An 18,610-nucleotide genomic window follows, 5' to 3' on the forward strand; every position below is an offset into this window, starting at 1 on the left:
TTTCTTAGCATATGGTGTGAATCTTCCTAATGAGCCAATATTCCACACTTTACAACTATGACAGGAGGATCCCACCATTTTATTTTCACACTTGTGTAAGTTGTTTTTTTTAAAGAATTTCATACAATCATTTAGATATTTGATATTGTCTAACCATTTTTCATTTCCATCTAAGATTGTGTTAAGCCTCCATGCCTTCTTTGGCACAGGGCTTAACCTTTATGTCACATAATTCCATGAGTGACATCTGGCTCATTAAATTTTCCAGAGCATGCATTGTGTGAGTTGCCTACAGGCATGTAAAAGCACTTCGTTCATTAGAAAAAAGAGGCAATACTGTAATGTGCTCCAAGTGATAACATTGAACTAAAATGTACAGATTAAAAGAATACTATAAAAGCAATATACTATAGACTAAATGTCCCACATTGAACATCTAATTGTGTAGTTATTTTCCATACTAAAGAGGAATTGGAACTGCTTGAAAATGTTCTGTACTTATTTCTTGATTAATTGTTCAGTATACAGTCACTTACCATTATTTTTGCACAAGCACAATGTGAATCATGACAGAATTTCGCAACATAACAACCCTCACCAGACAGATGAAAAAAATACATTTATACTGAAGCACAACCATAGCTTTGATTGGTATACAATGCACACAAACAAGCTTCTGTCTGTCTTTAACAATTAAGGAGAATGGGGCAGGGTAAATAGTAGTATTTAAAATGTGCATTAACTTCCCTCTCTACTTAGAGTCACATTTATACTACTGCCTTAAGCCAAGTTTCTTATGTCTACCTCCTTCTTCCATTGTGGATTGGCTAGCCTTGCATTCTCCAGCATTATTACTGTTTTAGAGTGCCGCCAATCTGGATGAAGGAGCACATGGGGGAATCTTTGGACAGCAGCATTGTTATCAGTGGTGGCTGGTGCATGGAAATTTTGGGGGGCGGCAAAACCAACACCCCCCTGCGCGCGGGACGGCTGGTCGGCCATCGGTCAAATCTACCACCCCCTCCCGGGACGGATGGCTGGCTGCCCGGCCAGGCAGCCAGCATTCTTACCTCCTCCTTCCCCAAGCGGCTGTGAGTCTTCCTCCGTCCGTACATCTCCTCCCTCTTCCTGGCCAATGGCCTGTAAAATCGCTTCTCTTTTCAGCCAATCAGGAAAGGGGTCTCACGACCCGCTTCCTTATTGGCTGGGAGGAAAATCAGTGTGATAATAGAGAATATTTATTCGCTATTGTCATACAACTGGTTGGGCTCAGGGCTCAGTGCTCTGCGCCCTGAGCCTACCCTTTTTTGAAGCCTATGAGGGCCTCTGGCTCTAATCAGGTGCTTAAAAAAAATCCCCTATTGGAATCCATGCATCCGGCTCCCTGCATGTAGATTAGGGGGCCGGACGCATGCATGGGGGGGCGGCGCCCCCAATGGACGGGCTGCCACTAATTGTTAATCTGGGGGAGGATAGTGTTAGATGCACTAGCAGATTTGGATACACTGACTAAATGAAGCTGAACTCCAGCTAACACTTTATAAATAGTTACAGAAAAAAAATGTTTTTCCTTCTGAGATAAAAGTTTTACATAAATAAAATAAGTTGATTATTGTAAGAACCACTGTCAGAGGTGTGTCTCATCCCTCTAACTGCTACATCTTCCAGAAAGTTTGTTCTTTTGAAAAACAACAGGTCTACTGGCCGGATCACCAACATAAAAAAAGAAAGCCTAAAAAGAAAACAAATGCAGCAATCACATCTAAGAATTGGTAAGCTGCAATATAATAAATGTTTGCTTTTGGGTTTAATACCACTATAAAACTAGTTGGACAAATTGTAGTTATATTTTGCTAGCAATTTGGTTCTGGGTGTACTGTTTCAGTCAGCAACATATGAGGATGGCTGTGTGTCACCCCTGACAGCCTTGCTGCCTTTAGACCCTGTCTTATGTTGACTGTGCAAAAATATAGTCTTATGTCCATCGTAATAAGCAGATCCTACTCACTTCAGTTCTGGTCATATGGCTGAAGCCAGGAATTAGGTCTTATGACTTGTGGTAGTTCTGAATTTAGAGCCTTAAGGTTACCATTTAACAGCTATTGGTACAACTATATTTCCTCTAATGCCCCATACACACGTGCAGATTATCTGCAGACTTTTGTCTGCAGACTTACCAAAACCATATAATATGAGGTCAAACCTAAACACTTTCAATTTGTATGCAATCCGGCAGGCCCTTGCACTACATAGAAAAGGTAAGTCTGCAGACAAAAGTCTGCAGATAATCTGCACGTGTGTATGGGGCATTAGTCGGGTCCTGTACTCATGGGTTCAGCTTTGCATAAGTGTAGTACATACACCAAAGAATTTCAGCAAGCTTCAAAAAGCTTTCTTGAACTTTGGTCCTTGGACCAAGGTCATGGATGCAGCTGCAGCCATGGTCCTGGTGCCAAATTTTTCACTTATACAGGGTGCGTCAGGGAGCCCCTGACGCCATCCATTGCCTTTAACAGGTTCTCCTATCCCACCAGGAAACCTGAAGTGGTTCCCGTTTGGTGTGGTAAGGGGAGGATAAGGGAGGAAGGAACATCCATGACCTCCTCCCCCCTGTGATGTAAGAAACTGGAAGCAGGAGGATTTTGGCACTTCTGGTTTCAGTTTTGGTTTCTTATTTACAATCCATTAGCAGCTTGTAAAGCATCTGATCAAAACTCTCTCAAAACTGTAATAGACCCCAGATCTCTCAGTAAAGAGTACCTGTCACTGCCTAAACTAGTACAAGAAATGTTGTTCATCCCTTGTGATAGCAAAAATGTTGATCAATAAAACGAAAGAGACAGTGTAAAAAAAAAATGTTTTTTATAACATAAATAATAGAATAAAAAAATGTAACATGCCCCCGTCCCCTGGTGCTCAGGCACATAGGTCGGGCACACATGTGAGGTATCACCACAAATGTCAGAGTGAGAGCAGTAATTCTAGCATAAGAACTCCTGTGCAACTCTAAACTGGTAACCTATAAAAGCTTTTAAAATGTTGCCTACTGAGATTTTTGGTACCATAGTTTGTCACCATTTCATTGGCGTGTGCAAAATTAAAGTCTGACATGTTAGGTATCTATTGGTGTAACATTAAAAAAATGGGTATTATATTGTGTTTGTGTGCATTAAAATTAATTATTTAAAGTGTATTTTTTTCCTAAAACTGTGCAAATAGCATACACAATAAAAAATTGCAACAAACACAGATTTAACCTCAAGGGTTTCAAAAAATGATATAATGTTTGGGGGTTCTAAGTAATTCTATAGCAAAAAATACCTTTTTTACACGTGGGAATTGTCAAAATGCCTGGAGTCAAGTGGTTAAAGTGCATCTGTACCCAGTCTATGGAATTTATAGTTTTAGAAAGCAGTAAAAGTGCTCTATAGAAAGCCATGACCTCTCCAGCTGCTTGTAAAGTGAAGTAAGTTATTCCCAAAGATTATCAATAATCACAGCAATCCCTCAAAGGGCTTATAAAGGGCTTATACCTGCAATAAGGAAAGGAAGTGGGTGCCAAAAATAGGCATCTAAGCACCCTCCCAACTGCCCCCCCTTTATCCTTTCACTGCCAGGTCCGTAGGGTGTATGGACCTCTAGCACTGCCTCCAGCTTCAGAACCTTCTGAACAAACCTATAACTCTGATCAACAGATTGCAATCTGTTTGGACCTCTGATATTTCACCAAAGACAAAAAAAAAGTACTAAATATTAGTAAGGCCCCTTTTACATGGAGCAGACTCGGTCAAGCAGATCCGATGCAGAGCGGACACAGACACAGCCCGCTGTTCTCTATAAGGCAGTCGGATGGAAACAGACTGCCTGTCCATTTCCATCCGATTCTCATCCACCTCTCCTTAGAGAACAATGGGTGGTCTGATCGGGCCGTCTGGGAAAAGGACAGGCAGACTTGATCGGTCTGCTCATGTGAAAGGGGCCTAAGGCCTTGTTCACACAGAGCGTACACCTCTACAAGACTGTGTTTATCTTTACAGGGATGCACAGGTGTTCCATGTATCCCTGTGCAGGCAATCCCATTGATGTAATTTGGAATGTATCATCTGCATGAAAAGAGCTGTTGCTCCCAACTTGACATCCATGTAGGTCTGTGTTCAGTCCACACTGTTTGCAATCAGGGTCGTGCACCCACACTTACATGGATGTCAGATTGGGAGCAGCGGCTATGTCTGTGCAGCCATTGCATTGACATAAATAGGACTGCCTGCACATGGATGCACAGAACACCTGTGCATCCCCGTGCAGGTAAACATGGCCCTCCAAGGGCATACACTTTAGTATGCAACATGTGAACAATGCTTTAGTAGCAATTTAGCAGGAATTTTGTAAGTTCTGTTTGTGTGCACTAATAATGATTTTAGTGTACTTTTTGTGAAAATAGGGATTTGATGAAGGTTTGCACAATTGTTTGGGGCCAAAAAAAAAAACAGTAGCACTTTTTTTATTCTACAGATCATGTGTTTTTTCAGAAAATTTAAGGTTTGGGGGGTCTTTTCAAATTCTGAAAGCTGTAATTGAAAAATTGAAACCTACGGATTTTTTAAGTAAATAGTTTTTTTTTACAGTTTTGCGTACCTTCAGTTTTCACCATTTCACAAAAAAGTGCAATTTAAAATGTACAAATATTTGTTATTTATTACCTCAATACAGTTTTAACTTTTATATTTAGTAGGAATTTTGTAAATCTTGCCATGTATGAATCCACCAATAATGATTTTATTATATTTTTAGTGAAAATATTGTTTTGATAAATATCGCGCAAATATCGCGATGCCTTAAAAATGATTAAAAATTAATAATTACATGTTTTATTGAACCAGTCAGCAGGAGGGGTGTTGCCATTAGACTATGTTTTTAGAAATGAAAACTTCTGTTACAAACCTCTTCTTACTGCCCTCACAGCCCTCAGGGGGTGGGATTGAATCTAAACTTGTAAATTAAAAACAAATATAAGAAAAATAATGTTTAATGGTGTTTCCTTTTCTAGACTATTCTTTTCTTAGTTATCAATAGAACTATAAATGATAGCTGAAGACTGCCAATGTCTTAATTAATAATACGTTCTCCTATTTTATTTGTGTCTTTCTAAACATATAATTATGTTTCTCAGGGACCATAGTAAACATGAGCATGATTGTGAGTATAACATCATAAATAGTTACCTAAAGAAATATAACCTGGGGCTGCCCTATCCATGGCTTAGTTGTAGCTATGGGGCAGTCAAGGGGAAAGGTACTTAAATAAATCTATCAATCAATTACCATTAACCCATAAAAACAATTAAAGGTGCATACAAGAACTGTTTAGTAATGACTTGTCCACTGATGGAGGCTATATATAAAACACATGCAAGATTATAGGCATACCTATACATACCTTTAGGGATCTTAGTATATCTTTATTGCCAGTTTTATGCGTGCCCCTTATTTAGTACATTATGAATAACTTTTTCACAACAAAACACTTCCCCTCAACCTATTGTAGCTCAATAAATCCCCTATTACACATAAAATGCATACAAAAAATTAAGGTGTAGGTTAATGGTAATTGATTGATTGAGGTGTTTAGACAACCTTCCCCTTGACTGTCCATATCTCTATGACTAAGCCCTATGATGGGTGAAATGCAGCCCTAGGTAGAACAATAAAGTATCTGTCAAATACATCAAATCAGTTCTAAATGACATCATGGGTGTGCAGCCTATTTGTTTGCATGGGCACACTGTCCAGACCAAGAGTGGACACCTAGGCTTAGGCACCTGGCTGTTTTACATGATGAAGGAACGATTGGGCAGCTTGGCAGCACTGAGGTATGTGATGAACATCTAATTGGTGCAACAACTGTTAATTAATGTGTAGCACCCTCCTAGGTAGGAGCTAGAAGAGAGAGTATAGTTGTTGGGTCTACTTACCAGAGAGATTGCCAGGTAAATTTATATTGCTTTCTGCCTACCAGGGATTAGGATCTATTAGTGAGGTCTGCTCATGGTGCTCAGGTGCTGCTCAGTTTTTCTAAAGTGTTTCACACTGGTCCAATAGGGAGGCATATTGGACAGTGGGAGGAAACCGGACAAATGAGTGCACAGGCATTTACTACAGCCCTGGGGATTGGCAGAATAAAGTGCATCGGTGCATGCTGGCATACTGTAAAAATGCCAAGGGCACATGTGCCCAGGGTCTTTCAGCTGAAGGTCCTGGAGGGAGAGGGCAGCTACCTCCCCTCTGTAGAAGCTGCCATGCAGCCTCAGGTGGTCGACATGAGGGCCTGAGAATCAGAGAGGAGCTGAATCCAGATGACCTACAGAGCAAAGTAAGTCAGAAAGTGGTCAGCTGCACCTGTCAATAAATTGTTATTGACGTCAGAAGCATCTCAAACTGATATCAATTTGATGTCATTGACACAAGCCTAAAGCCTATCTACACAGGCTATTTCCTGTTGAATGAGGGTGTTAGTTACACAGCTTGAAATACTGAGAACTGCTAGTAGAAAAATATGCATTCTACAATCTAGATTTTATATACAATACTGCATATTCATGAAACATTAGACAGCACATATGTAGAATGGCCAAGCTGTATCAAAATCAAATAAAAGAGCACGAAAACTTTGAGAGAGCCAGTATACTGTTGCATGGCAAGTTTCCCTGTCATTTGCATGTACTTTAGTTTGCTAATATTGCTATGCATTTGTTAGAATAAACATTCTGCTATGGTTAATAAGCTTAAAGTGGAGTTCCACCCAAAAGTGGAACTTCTGCTCATCTGCTTCCTCCCCCCTCTCCGGTGCCACATTTGGCACCTTTCAGGGTGTCTGTTTTTGACACTTCTGGGAGACAGCATGGAGGCACCATCCCTCGGAAGTTCCGTCCCCCTTCTCCTTCCGCTGCTGCTGAGCCAATTAGAATTTGTGGTGTGCTTTGTGCATGCGCCGTAGGGAACCACCTGTGAAGCCAAAATACTTCATTGCCCAGTTTCCTTAGAAAAAATGGCGGCGGCAGCACCCGGCAGCCGATCCGAAAATCGGCTGGGGTGCTGACATTGCAGGATCCCTTGACAGGTAAGTGTCTAGATATTAAAAGTCAGCAGCTACATTTTTTGTAGCTGCTGACTTTTATTTTTTTTTTCCCCAGCTGGAACACCCCTTTAAGTAACCATTTTCAATGTTTGCAGAAACTGCCACTTAGTAAGAATTATTCAGTTTGTTAGCAACTCATACTCTCTGAACAGAAACTCTGCAGCATTCTGTCCCCAAAGACTCCCCCGTTTATTCCCCTAGCGGATGCTGCCATATTGCTTCTCACAAAGCTTTGAGAATATGAAGTCGGGCTATCAATCAAACACACCTTTGCTCTTCCTGTGACAGTAACAGTTAGCTCTGGAGATGAGATGGAGATAGATATGAAGATGAGAATTTTTTTTAGATTTTGCATAACAGTAACAGTGATATTTTGTTTGCTAGGGTTTCAGATTTTACTTAAAGAAAAACAACTAGTAAGTTTAAATAAATTGGCATTTGTATTCTTAAAGTGGAACTTTAATCAGAAAATTAAGTCCTGCTAGATCACTTCAGGCTGGCCCATTTACAGGTATAACATTGAATATAAGGGTCTATACCAGTGATGGCGAACCCTGGCACCCCAGAGCTTTTGGAACTACATGTGCTCTGCAGTGTAGTTGAGCATTATGAGAAATGTAGTTCCAAAACATCTGGGGTGCCAAGGTTCACCATCACTGGTCTAAACTGTTTAAAATTCAGTAATATGCTGTCTCACCCTGCACATGCTCAGTTGCTCTCAATTTTTTGGCACATTTAGGAACTGACAAATTTGTAGAGGCCGATCTGCTGACAGCCATAAAGCAGAATTAAACCCTCCTATCCTTTACAGCCAAAAACACTGCTTTTGCTTGATCTGTAACTGCCATGGTGCTTCACATGTGATCAATTATGACACCACCAGACATGGTTTGAAAGTTTGTGAGGAAAATGGGCAATGTGGCTGTTAGCAATCCCGGCATTCCAGGAATTAGTGATGAGCCGAACACCCCCCTGTTCGGTTGGCACCACAACATCTCGAACAGGGGAAATGCTCTAGCGAACATGCAAACTCAATTAAAGTCTATGGGACACAAACGTGAAAAATCAAAAGTCCTAATTTTAAAGGCTTAAATGCAAGTTATTGGCCCAAAAAAGTGTATGGGGACCTGGGCACTGCCCTGGGGGACATGAATCAATGCAAACATTTTTTTTTAAAACTATTGTTTTTACAGGAGTAGGGATTTTAATATTGCTTAAAGTGAAACAATAAAAATGAAAAATTCCTTTAAATATTGTGCCTGGGGGGCCCCTTGATGTGCCTGTAAAGTGGCACATTTGTGTGATGTACTGTATGTAGCCTGCTGCAGCAATACTGACATTTCTAAAGGAAAAAATGTCATTTAAACTTGTTCACAGCTATAATGTATTGTCGGCTCCCGGCAATACAGATAAAAAAATGAAAAAAAAAAAAACCCCGCCAAAATTTTTAAAAAAATGACGTGGGGTTCCCCCTAAAATCCATACCAGACCCTTATCCGAGCACACAGCCTGGCTGGCCAGGATGGGGGTGGGGGCAAGTCAGTGCCCCCCTCCTGAACCATACCAGGCCACATGCCCTCAACATGGGGAGTGGGTGCTCTGGGGCAGGGGGGCTCTGCTCCCCCCCACCCCAAAGCACCTTGCCCCCATGTTGATGGGGACAGGGGTCTCTTCCCGACAACCATGGGCTGTGGTTGTGGGGGTCTGGGAGGGGAGGCTTATCAGAATCTGGAAGTCCCCTTTAACAAGGGGTCCCCAGATACCGCCCCCCCCCATGTGAATGGATATCGGGTACATCGCACCCCTACCCATTTACCAAAAAAGTGTACAAAAAAAAATAAAGACAAAAGCCAGTTTTGGACAAGTCTTAATTTTTATTAAAAAATAAAAATAAAAAAATAGTGTCCCCCGATGATCACGTCACCCACCCGCCCGCAACCGAAAAATAGAAAAAAAAAAATGAAGCTCCTGCTTCTCAAGACACCTCCCGCGCTAATGAGCTGTTTGAGTTTGATAGCTCTTTTATAGGAATCTGACGTCAGACGTCATGTAATTTATTCACTGCACCTGAGCAGGTTCGCTCGTGACGTCAGATCCCTATAAAAGAGCTGTCAAACTCAAACAGCTCATTAGCGCGGGAGGCGTCTTGAGAAGGAGTTTTTTTTTACATTTTTCGGTTGCGGGCGGGTGGGCGACGTGATCATCGGGGGGGACACTATTTTTTTTTTTTTAATAAAGGACTTGTCCAAAACTGGCTTTTGTCTTTATTTTTTTGTACACTTTTTTGGTGAATGGGTAGGAGTACGATGTACCCGATATCTAATCACATGGGGAGGAGCGGGATCTGGGAGACACCTTGGTAAAGGGGGCTTCCAGATTCCGATAAAAAGGTCCCCCGCAGACCCCCACAACCACAGCCCACAGTTATCGGGAAGAGACTTCTGTCCTCATCAATATGGGGGAAAGGTGCTTTGGGGTGGGGGGCAGAGCCCCCCCTGCCCCAAAGCACCCACCCCCCATGTTAAGGGCATGTGGCCTGGTATGGTTCAGGAGGGGGGTGCTCGCTCGCCCCCCCACCCCCATCCTGGCCAGCCAGGCTGTGTGCTCTGATAAGGGTCTAGTATGGATTGTAGGGGGAACCCCACGCCATTTTTTTTTTTAATTTTGGTGCAGGCTTCTCCTTAAAATCCATACCAGACCCGAGGAGCCTGGTTATTTGGTATACAATGCACTATCTGATCTCAACAAACTGTAAAAAGCAAAAATCTCTCCCCCTGCCAGCAGTGTATTATTAACTATACTACACTATCTGGTAAACTCACTACACTTCTCTCTGAAGGAATTCCACTTATAAATCACTCGCTGGCCACGGGAAACAAACCCACAGCCTCTCAACTGCAAGCCTGGTATTCTACCACCTATGCCACCATCAAGCCTGCTTAGGCTGAACTAACTCTCCTTGCCCAACTAACTAACTAACTTCTAGAGTTTCTGGAGTTTACCAGCCGCCCCTGAGCCATGATTGGCCAAAGACACCGCCCTTTGACCAATCATGGCATAGATGATTTGATTGGCCAAAGCATGGAGGGCAGAGTCCATGCTTTGGCCAATCACATAATGCACTGCCAGTGCGCAGTGCATTATAGATGCGGGAAATCAAAGTTCCCATGAAGAAGCCCATTTGTTCGCCAACCAGCGAACGGGCTGTGTTCGAGCCAAACTTAGGTTCGACTCGAACACGAAGCTCATCCCCACCAGGAATTACATTTTTTTAAACTATTAAATCAATGAGTTTTGTTCTGCTTTATGATTTACCGCTGTTCAGGGGCTCTGGGCTTCAGCAAAATGGCAGCCTCTGGCAAGAAGAAACAAGAGCAATGCTGGAGACAATTTACAGCACACACTAATGTTGGTAGCATAATTATTAATGTGGAATGTATGTTACTTGCTAAAGGACTTTATTTTTTCTCAAGTTGTTATGGGTAAAGTTCTGCTTTAAGAAATTTGTCTTTTTTTTTTAGGTTTTTATCTACCTCAAAGTAGATTATCAGCTTATCTAAACAGGTGAAAACTTTTTCTAATAGAACCCAGGCTGGAATAGTGTTTTCCTAAACAATAATACAATTTTGTTAATGGGGAGTTAAAGTTTTAAAAAAAAATGTGAACAGGCAAGCTCTTTTTTGCAGTTGAGACATGCAATGTATCTTCTGCAATATAATACACTTATGGGCCTGTCTGCAGTCCCCTGTAGAATGTACACTGAGCTGCACATGCCAGGATTTCTGTACTCCTGTCCATGAGTGGGAATAAAGTCATCCTGCCCTGTCCACTCAAGACCGCCAAAGATAGGCACCCAGAAAGAAGCTGGGAAAAGATTCCGGAGAGGGATCTGGTAGGTGTCAGACCACTAAAACTATGTATTTTTGCCTTTGGTTAAGCTTTTAATTCCCGCAATAGATTGTATAATACTCTGACAAGTAGCAAACTTGCTATATTTCCCTAACCTGACACAACAACAAGATCAATGCTATTAGGAGTAGCCCTACTAACCTTCATCACCCTCTTCTCTCCACAAAACACATTAAAATGCCACTTCACTATAGCGTAGGGATTTTTTATGGGAGGAGTACCCATTCACCATACTTATGCTGATTATTCAGTATCTGAGTATGTCCAGCAAAACACCCAAACCCACAGCAAACTCTGAAGTACCAAACTGATGGTACTTATTCACTTATAGACTATCAGCAAGCTTCAGACCCAATGCCACAATGTGAATGCTTGGTGGGTTCTTCAGAGATGCAGAGAATGGTGCTGACGTGATAATGTCAGCACTACTCTGCATTATTAAGCAGTGAATTAAGGGAGCTTTGGGGACACTGATTCAGAGGGCTGGGCCCATGACACCCTGAATTTATAATAATGTTCTTAATTATGTTTTGAGTAATGCTCAGTGCCATTCAACCTGGAAGGCTAGGGACATTTTGTGGTAGAATAGAAGTATTATAGAGAACAGCTTGGATTAAAGGTGGGCATTGCAACCTGTTCTGTTTTGTCCTTTTTTAATACAGATTGGGGATACATTTACTTAAAAAATTGCCAGGAAATTGGTCCTTATTAAAATGCACATAGAAGCAACCTAGCTATGTCTAGCTGAGTGTATATTTTATATTGAAAACCCATCTGACCATCTGCACTTTGCACTACAATACATCCAATATGAGCATGTAAAATACTGCGTGATACAGTTGGGTGTAGTCTGGTTTTTAAAAGCAGAATATGGTATTGAAGAAGTACAGAGTAAACTCTGTTACAATGTTACATGTAGAGTATAAATCAGTATGCACAGCTCAGAGAGAAGACCGATGTTTAAATACACATTACATGGCTGTACTGATATAGCCTGTATCTGCCAAAATCAGCAGATTTTGTAATTCTTTCTAATCAGTTTAGTATAAAGTTAAACACATTTACTGAATGAAATAATTAATATTTTAATAATAGTTATACTTTTAGATTGTTTTAGTCACAAGCAAAGATTATATTAACCCCTTGATGCTGACGTAACACATAGATGCAGGCTCCACTGCAGTGGGCTTTTTTCGTATGTGTTTCTTACCGAGAGCCCCGGCCACTAACAATCGGGACATGAAATCGGGAGCCTCTGATTGGCCCACCCTTGTTTCTCTCTTGTATTGTTGCAATCTTTAGGAGCAGAAGAATTTACTTTGGGTTGTTCATTGGTGGTAGGTTATGGTACTAACAAGAAATATACAACTAAATTTAAAATATATATATATATTTGTTTACTTATTTGAGCTAGTTTTCCTTTGATAATAAAAAAAAAACAATCAGAAAATATCCATTACCATTTACAACCAAATAAAAAGACTAATTTGTGAAAAAAAAAAAAATAAACAAGGTATAATCCATCTGGATGCACAAAGTAGTTTTGTTGATATGTATGATTTTAGTAACACATGCCAAAGTTGCAAAATTGTGCTTAGGCATTAAGATTTGTTTTACCCTTAGGTGTGAAGGGGTTAAGTAATTCTGGCATTATGGAGAATCACGTTAATGCGTATTTACTTTAATTCTAGATTCATTGGGTTAATTTTTCACATTTTTCCAATCTTATCCATGCAGATCTTATTCCCCTTTTCTCACTATAGCTCGAGGTAATACAGTGAGCCCACTGAGCTGGAGCGATGGTGCTTGCAGGCTCGTCTCTCAGCTGTGGAATGCCGAATAACTTGGCTGGAAACTAGTGCAAATTACATCCATATATTAATCTAAATGCAAAAAAAGGGCAATCAGTGCAGCACCCAACATTTGGGTGAGAGAAGTGGGTGTGTTGGCACATCACACACAGTAATAGCAAGTGGCATCTGGCAAACTTTAGCAAAGAGTTTGTAATGCAGAAAATGTAAAATTCTGTATAGAGGATTACAGCATGGGAAATAGCAGATTATTTCAGCACAGGAAACATTCAATTTATAAAAGAACAGGAAACCAGATTTTTTTTTTCCAATAAAATAATTGATGTTTTATTTATTTGCTATTCTAGGTATTTGGTTTGTAAAAAGCCCAAAAGTTATCAAGGTATGCTGCTTTAAAATAAGCGGAGGATATGTTATGTGATTACATACTCCTGGGGTCACTTTTGGACTACCACATCATAGGTACATGAATTAAATGCTTCCATATATAGGAATGATAATTACAAGGCTAAAATGGATCAAATGCAAAGATAGTCCAATTAATAACAAAAAACTTGTATCATCCTTTTTCAACTGATTAATTCCACCCCATCAGGTATAATAATTTTTCAGATAAATGGTATGATGCTATGAACCTTTAAATAACCATTGATTAATGTATATCCTAGTTCCCTTTGTGGGACCACTTATTGGGGCAGCAGAAGGCAAATAGTATGGTATTAATAATATGCCCAAAGAATAGAAGGCTGGTGAAACTGAGAGAAAAATACAAATCTGGTTTAGGACAAACTGGCTCACAGAGGAAAGACCAGCTATACATCTGTATTGCAGCTAGATAATGTATACCTTCTTAGGGAAAATGGAGATAAAGCTTCTCTTCCATCTATACTTCTTAACTTATTTAAAGGGCAGTGTCCAAGGCCTACTGGAGATGTGCCACAGAGCAGGGGACCTCCATCCTGCACCGTAAAAAGTCCTATTATTTGGCCGCCCAGGCCGCCGCCTTAATGCCATACTATGTGGTGTCGGGAATAACAAAGATGGTGGCCCACCTACATGACTGCGCATGACATCATCATGGCCCTGAGGTGCGCAATTGCAAATAGGATATTGGCATGCACACAGTGCAACAGCTTACACCCCCTACCCCAGGAGGGAGTGGAGTGCACTACAGTTGGGGTGGTCTATCCTTTGGCCTGCACTGTAGCACATTCTACATGGGTAAGACCAAACAGCGTTTTCAAAAACGCGCTCATGACCATCTTCAATATATTATATTAGTAACAAAAAAATGATAACACCTTAAGAAGGTATACATTATCTAACTGCAACACATCAACAGTATTTGCTGGTCTTTCCTCTATGAGTCAATTTGGCCTGAACAAGATATGTATTTTTCTCTTAGTTTCAGAAGCCTTCTATCCTTTGCGTGTATAATTAAAACGGATTTTACTAATACTAATTGCTCCCTACTGCCCCAATAACTGGTCTCACAAAGAGATAGGATATACATTAATTGCTGGTTATTTAAATGTATATACTGTTTGGGTGGTATTAATACGTTTAAAAAAGATGATACAAAAAAATTATATAACTGGTCGTAAATATTGGGGTTAATAGGGTAATTCTTTTTACCAAGACAGGTTTATTGAAAATAAAAACAGGATTCCAATGTACAGAACATAGTATCATATGATGTAAATAACATGGATGGTACACAAGGTAAGTCATAGGCCTCATAATTGCATGTATATAACAGGAATATAGCAACATATGAAGAAAAATTAAATAGACTTCCTAACTTCAAGTAAGGGGGGACTTCATATCTACTAACCTATACATTAGCATAAAATAACCATATTGGTGTCCTCCCAGAACCACGCCCCCTGTAACCACTGCGGCGCGCATCCAGCACACTCTGCGATCCATGTGTTCTTTGGACACAGCTGATCACAGATTGGGGTAAAGAGCCAGTCACAACAGCCCTTTACCTTGTGATCAGCTGTGTCCAATCACAGATGACAGTTGTCAGCATTTCTCTCCTGGTGTTGTCACAGCGTGAGAAGAGGAGAGCCGCTAACCGGCCAGTGTGAAAGGGGACATTCACACTGATAATCAGGGCACTCAGTGCCTCCTCATTAGTGCCCCTTATCAGTGCCCATCAGTGCTGCCTATCAGTGCCCATCAGCACACCTATCAGTGCCCATCAGTGCCACCTATCAGTGCCGCATATATGTGCCCATCAGTGCCACCTATTAGTGCCCATCAGTGGCGCATATCAGTGCAGCCTCTTCAGTGCCCACCAGTGCCTCCTCATTAGTGCCCATCAGTGCTGCCTCCTATTAGTGCCCATCAGTGCAGCCTCATCAGTAGTTATTAAATACCACCAAAAGAAAGCATTATTTGTGTGAAAAAATGATAGAAATTTCATATGGGTACAGTGTTGTATGACCGTGCAATTGTCATTCAAAGTCTGACAGTGCTGAAAGCTGAAAATTGGCTTGGGCAGGAAGGGGGAGAAAGTGCCCAGTAGGCAAGTGTTAAAACTGCCTACTGGACCACTTCATTTTCTCCTTTATTTTGAATGTCCTTCTACACAAATGTTTCTGATTACACCCTATTGAGAATGGAGAAATGAATAGGGTTGATTTACTAAAACTGTAAAATCCGCTTTCAGTTATTTTTTATTTGTTAAAGCACAAGCTAAGTTAGAAGTTTAATTGGCTACCATGCACAGCTGAACCAGATTTTGCACTTTAGTAGATAAACCCAATGTGTCTTCAGTGTTCTTGTAGTTGTGCCTTTGTGTGGGTGGGTTAGTGATCCCTTTTTATTGTCCCCACCTAGACTTTCGCTGGGGATTGCATTGGTATCTGGCTACCATCAACCTGCCCAGGTAAGGGATGTCTTTGAACATTATTTGGCAAATCTGTATTATCATTATTACTGATTACTATGTATATGTATATGCAGGGTAAATGTTTATTAACATCTATGTTATACCACAACCGCTATATAAAAAGATATGTGAATATTGGAAATGCCCATTATATGTTGACATAAAGTTTGGTTAGCGTATAGTAGAGCTTGTTGTAATTTGGGTTCTTTATAGATCCTGTATTTTGTGTTTTATTGATGATGTTAAAGGAACAAAAAAGTTACATTACATTTTTTTTGCACAAAATGTATTAATAAAAATTATATTGTATATATGTTATAGCTATGTTATATGTATGTTTTTTAAAGTTGTCACTATGTGGTGCCTTTAAAGTCGTGACATCATAATCAAAACTTCATACATATGTCCTGAAATACCTCTGGATGGAAAGGCTACTCCCCCGAGTCCAGGTTGTGGACTCATTTCACTAAAGGATATCGTATGCGATATTTGGATCATGTGATATATTTTTTACAAATATCCCACACGATATTGAAAATTAAAATTCACTATCCCTTAATACGGTATTTGCCTCGAAAAGCTAAAACACTCAGTAAATACCAAGTAGAACTGCAGTAAAGTCAATTCACAAAAGTAAAAAAATAAATATATGCATGCCAACTTAAGTAACTAGTGAACCAAGCATGTGATATTGAAGGCATGCATTAAATTTGTTTGGTGAGGAAGTTTTCCACCTCAGTGAGCAGGGCATGGAACTGTTTAAAAAAAGCGTCATGTGTTCCACAAGATCCAGGATATTCGGCATTTGCTTCTCACTCCCAGCCATCGCTCCTTCTTTTGCAAGGTCCTAAGAAGTGTCCGTCTGAAAAGAAGTAACTCCCACTGGATAAAACGTCATGCGATAATATACCCCAAAATAAAATAAAATCATGAAATAAATAGCACACATTACACAGAAATAATTTATACTTTTTTTACAAAAATGTTTTGATTAATACAAAACATTTTTTTTAACAACGCTGTGTATTATCTTACCACAAAATCTGAAGCGGTAAATAGCATTTTATGAATTGAGCCCATTGCCTGCCAACAAAATAAACCTGCCAGATATACACCCCAAGACCACCCCCACAGAGATTGATGTAACATGGAATTCCAAACAGGACAGGATAAACTATATCTTCTCAAAACTCCTGGTGCCCCCCTGATGCTTGATGAATTCAAAAAGATGATGACAGGTGAATTGCTCATAACTTTAGGATGTTGATTGAAAGTGCTGTTTCTTCCTTAGCTGAACAACCCTGCACAGATAGGGGGCCCTGATCCTTTTCCCAACTGGGAAGACTAGCACCCATCGCAACAATCTTCTGTTGTAAGGTGAGACAAAAAATCTGCATTCCACCTCCTAAGAATGTTTTATTACAAGGTTTTATAGCCACCATTAATCCCAGCACTCACATGCAGACCAATGTCAGGACTTCTGCAGTTTCATCAACTTTCCCTTGACAGAAAAACCTTAGTTGGAAAGGTATCCAGATGCTTGTGGCTGAATCAGAGAGGACTTTCAAAGTTGAGGATCCCTCTGAAGTCCTCCAAGGTCTGCAGTGTGATTAATATATTGTAGCTCAAGGCTGAGGAAGTTTGCTCCAGCAAGAACAAATTTGCCAATTATTTAATGGCTGGATTAACTCTGAGATGAAGATAAACCATTACTGGTGCAAGGACTTTTGTGAAAACCTTAAGGGCCACAAACTATTGGTAGTTATCCCTCACTGTAAATCAATAGGTCACCTTTGACCAAATAGATTCCACCCAAAATGTTTGAGGGCATACAAAAACCTTGAGAGCCTCCAAGATGTGGAGGCTTTCAGTTAAAGGAACGTAAAATGGAATGGAACGGAAATCCCACTCAACATTTCTAAGACACAGGAAAACACAAATTGCAGAAATGAGGTGAAGGATGAAGCTTAAAGTCTATTTTGTACCCTCTGGATACTTCCTTCCATACCTATGTGCCATTTATGTGACCTTACCAAATCTCCATGAAAACAACCATGCATCTCCCATCTCTGATATATCTGGTGAGACCTACATGGGGTGTCAGATTTATCTGTAGGCTTGGATCACTTGATTGACATGAACACTTAGAACTCTCTGAACTCAAGTGGGTGGAAGAAGACTTGTAAACCTAGAAACCTGACAACAAGGGTTTATTATACTGTTGCTCTGCCAACCCACACTTAAGCCAGAGCATCCTGTGGATCTTAAAGTGATATTAAACCCAAAACCCAAAATGTAATGAATTGCATCTTACCAATCATTAGATGTGGTCGCTGCATTTGTTCTCTTTCCCCCTCTGTTTTCCCCTGGTGGTCCATCCATTAACACACCTCCTGTTTTAGAGTGCCCCCACTCTGGATGAAGAAGCATTGGGGCACCTTTGGAAAGCAGCATTGTTAATCTGGGGGGGGGGGGGTGTTAAATGTACTAGCAAATTTAGATACACTAACAAATTGAAGCTGAAGCAGATCACATATTATAATTTATAAGCGGTTACAGCAAACTGTTTTACATGAAATTAAAAAAAGCTGATCATTGAAAGTACCTCTGTCAGTAGTAAATTGGTTTGTTTTAACCCTGTAACTGTTACACAGGCAGGATAGCGTGCTTTGTTGAAAAACAACTAACTTACTGGAAGAATAACCAGGTGAAAATAAAGAAAAGAAAGCCTAAAAAAGAAAACCAATGCAGCTATTACATCTAAAAATTGGTAAGGTGAAATACAACAAATGTTGCTTTTGAGTGTAAAACCACTTTAACAAAAGGAAAGGGTAACTAGAAAAAAGTCTGGCTAGCA

The sequence above is a fragment of the Pelophylax lessonae genome (assembly GCF_965119305.1).
Source record: "Pelophylax lessonae genome assembly, chromosome: 1".
Classification (NCBI taxonomy): domain Eukaryota; kingdom Metazoa; phylum Chordata; class Amphibia; order Anura; family Ranidae; genus Pelophylax; species Pelophylax lessonae.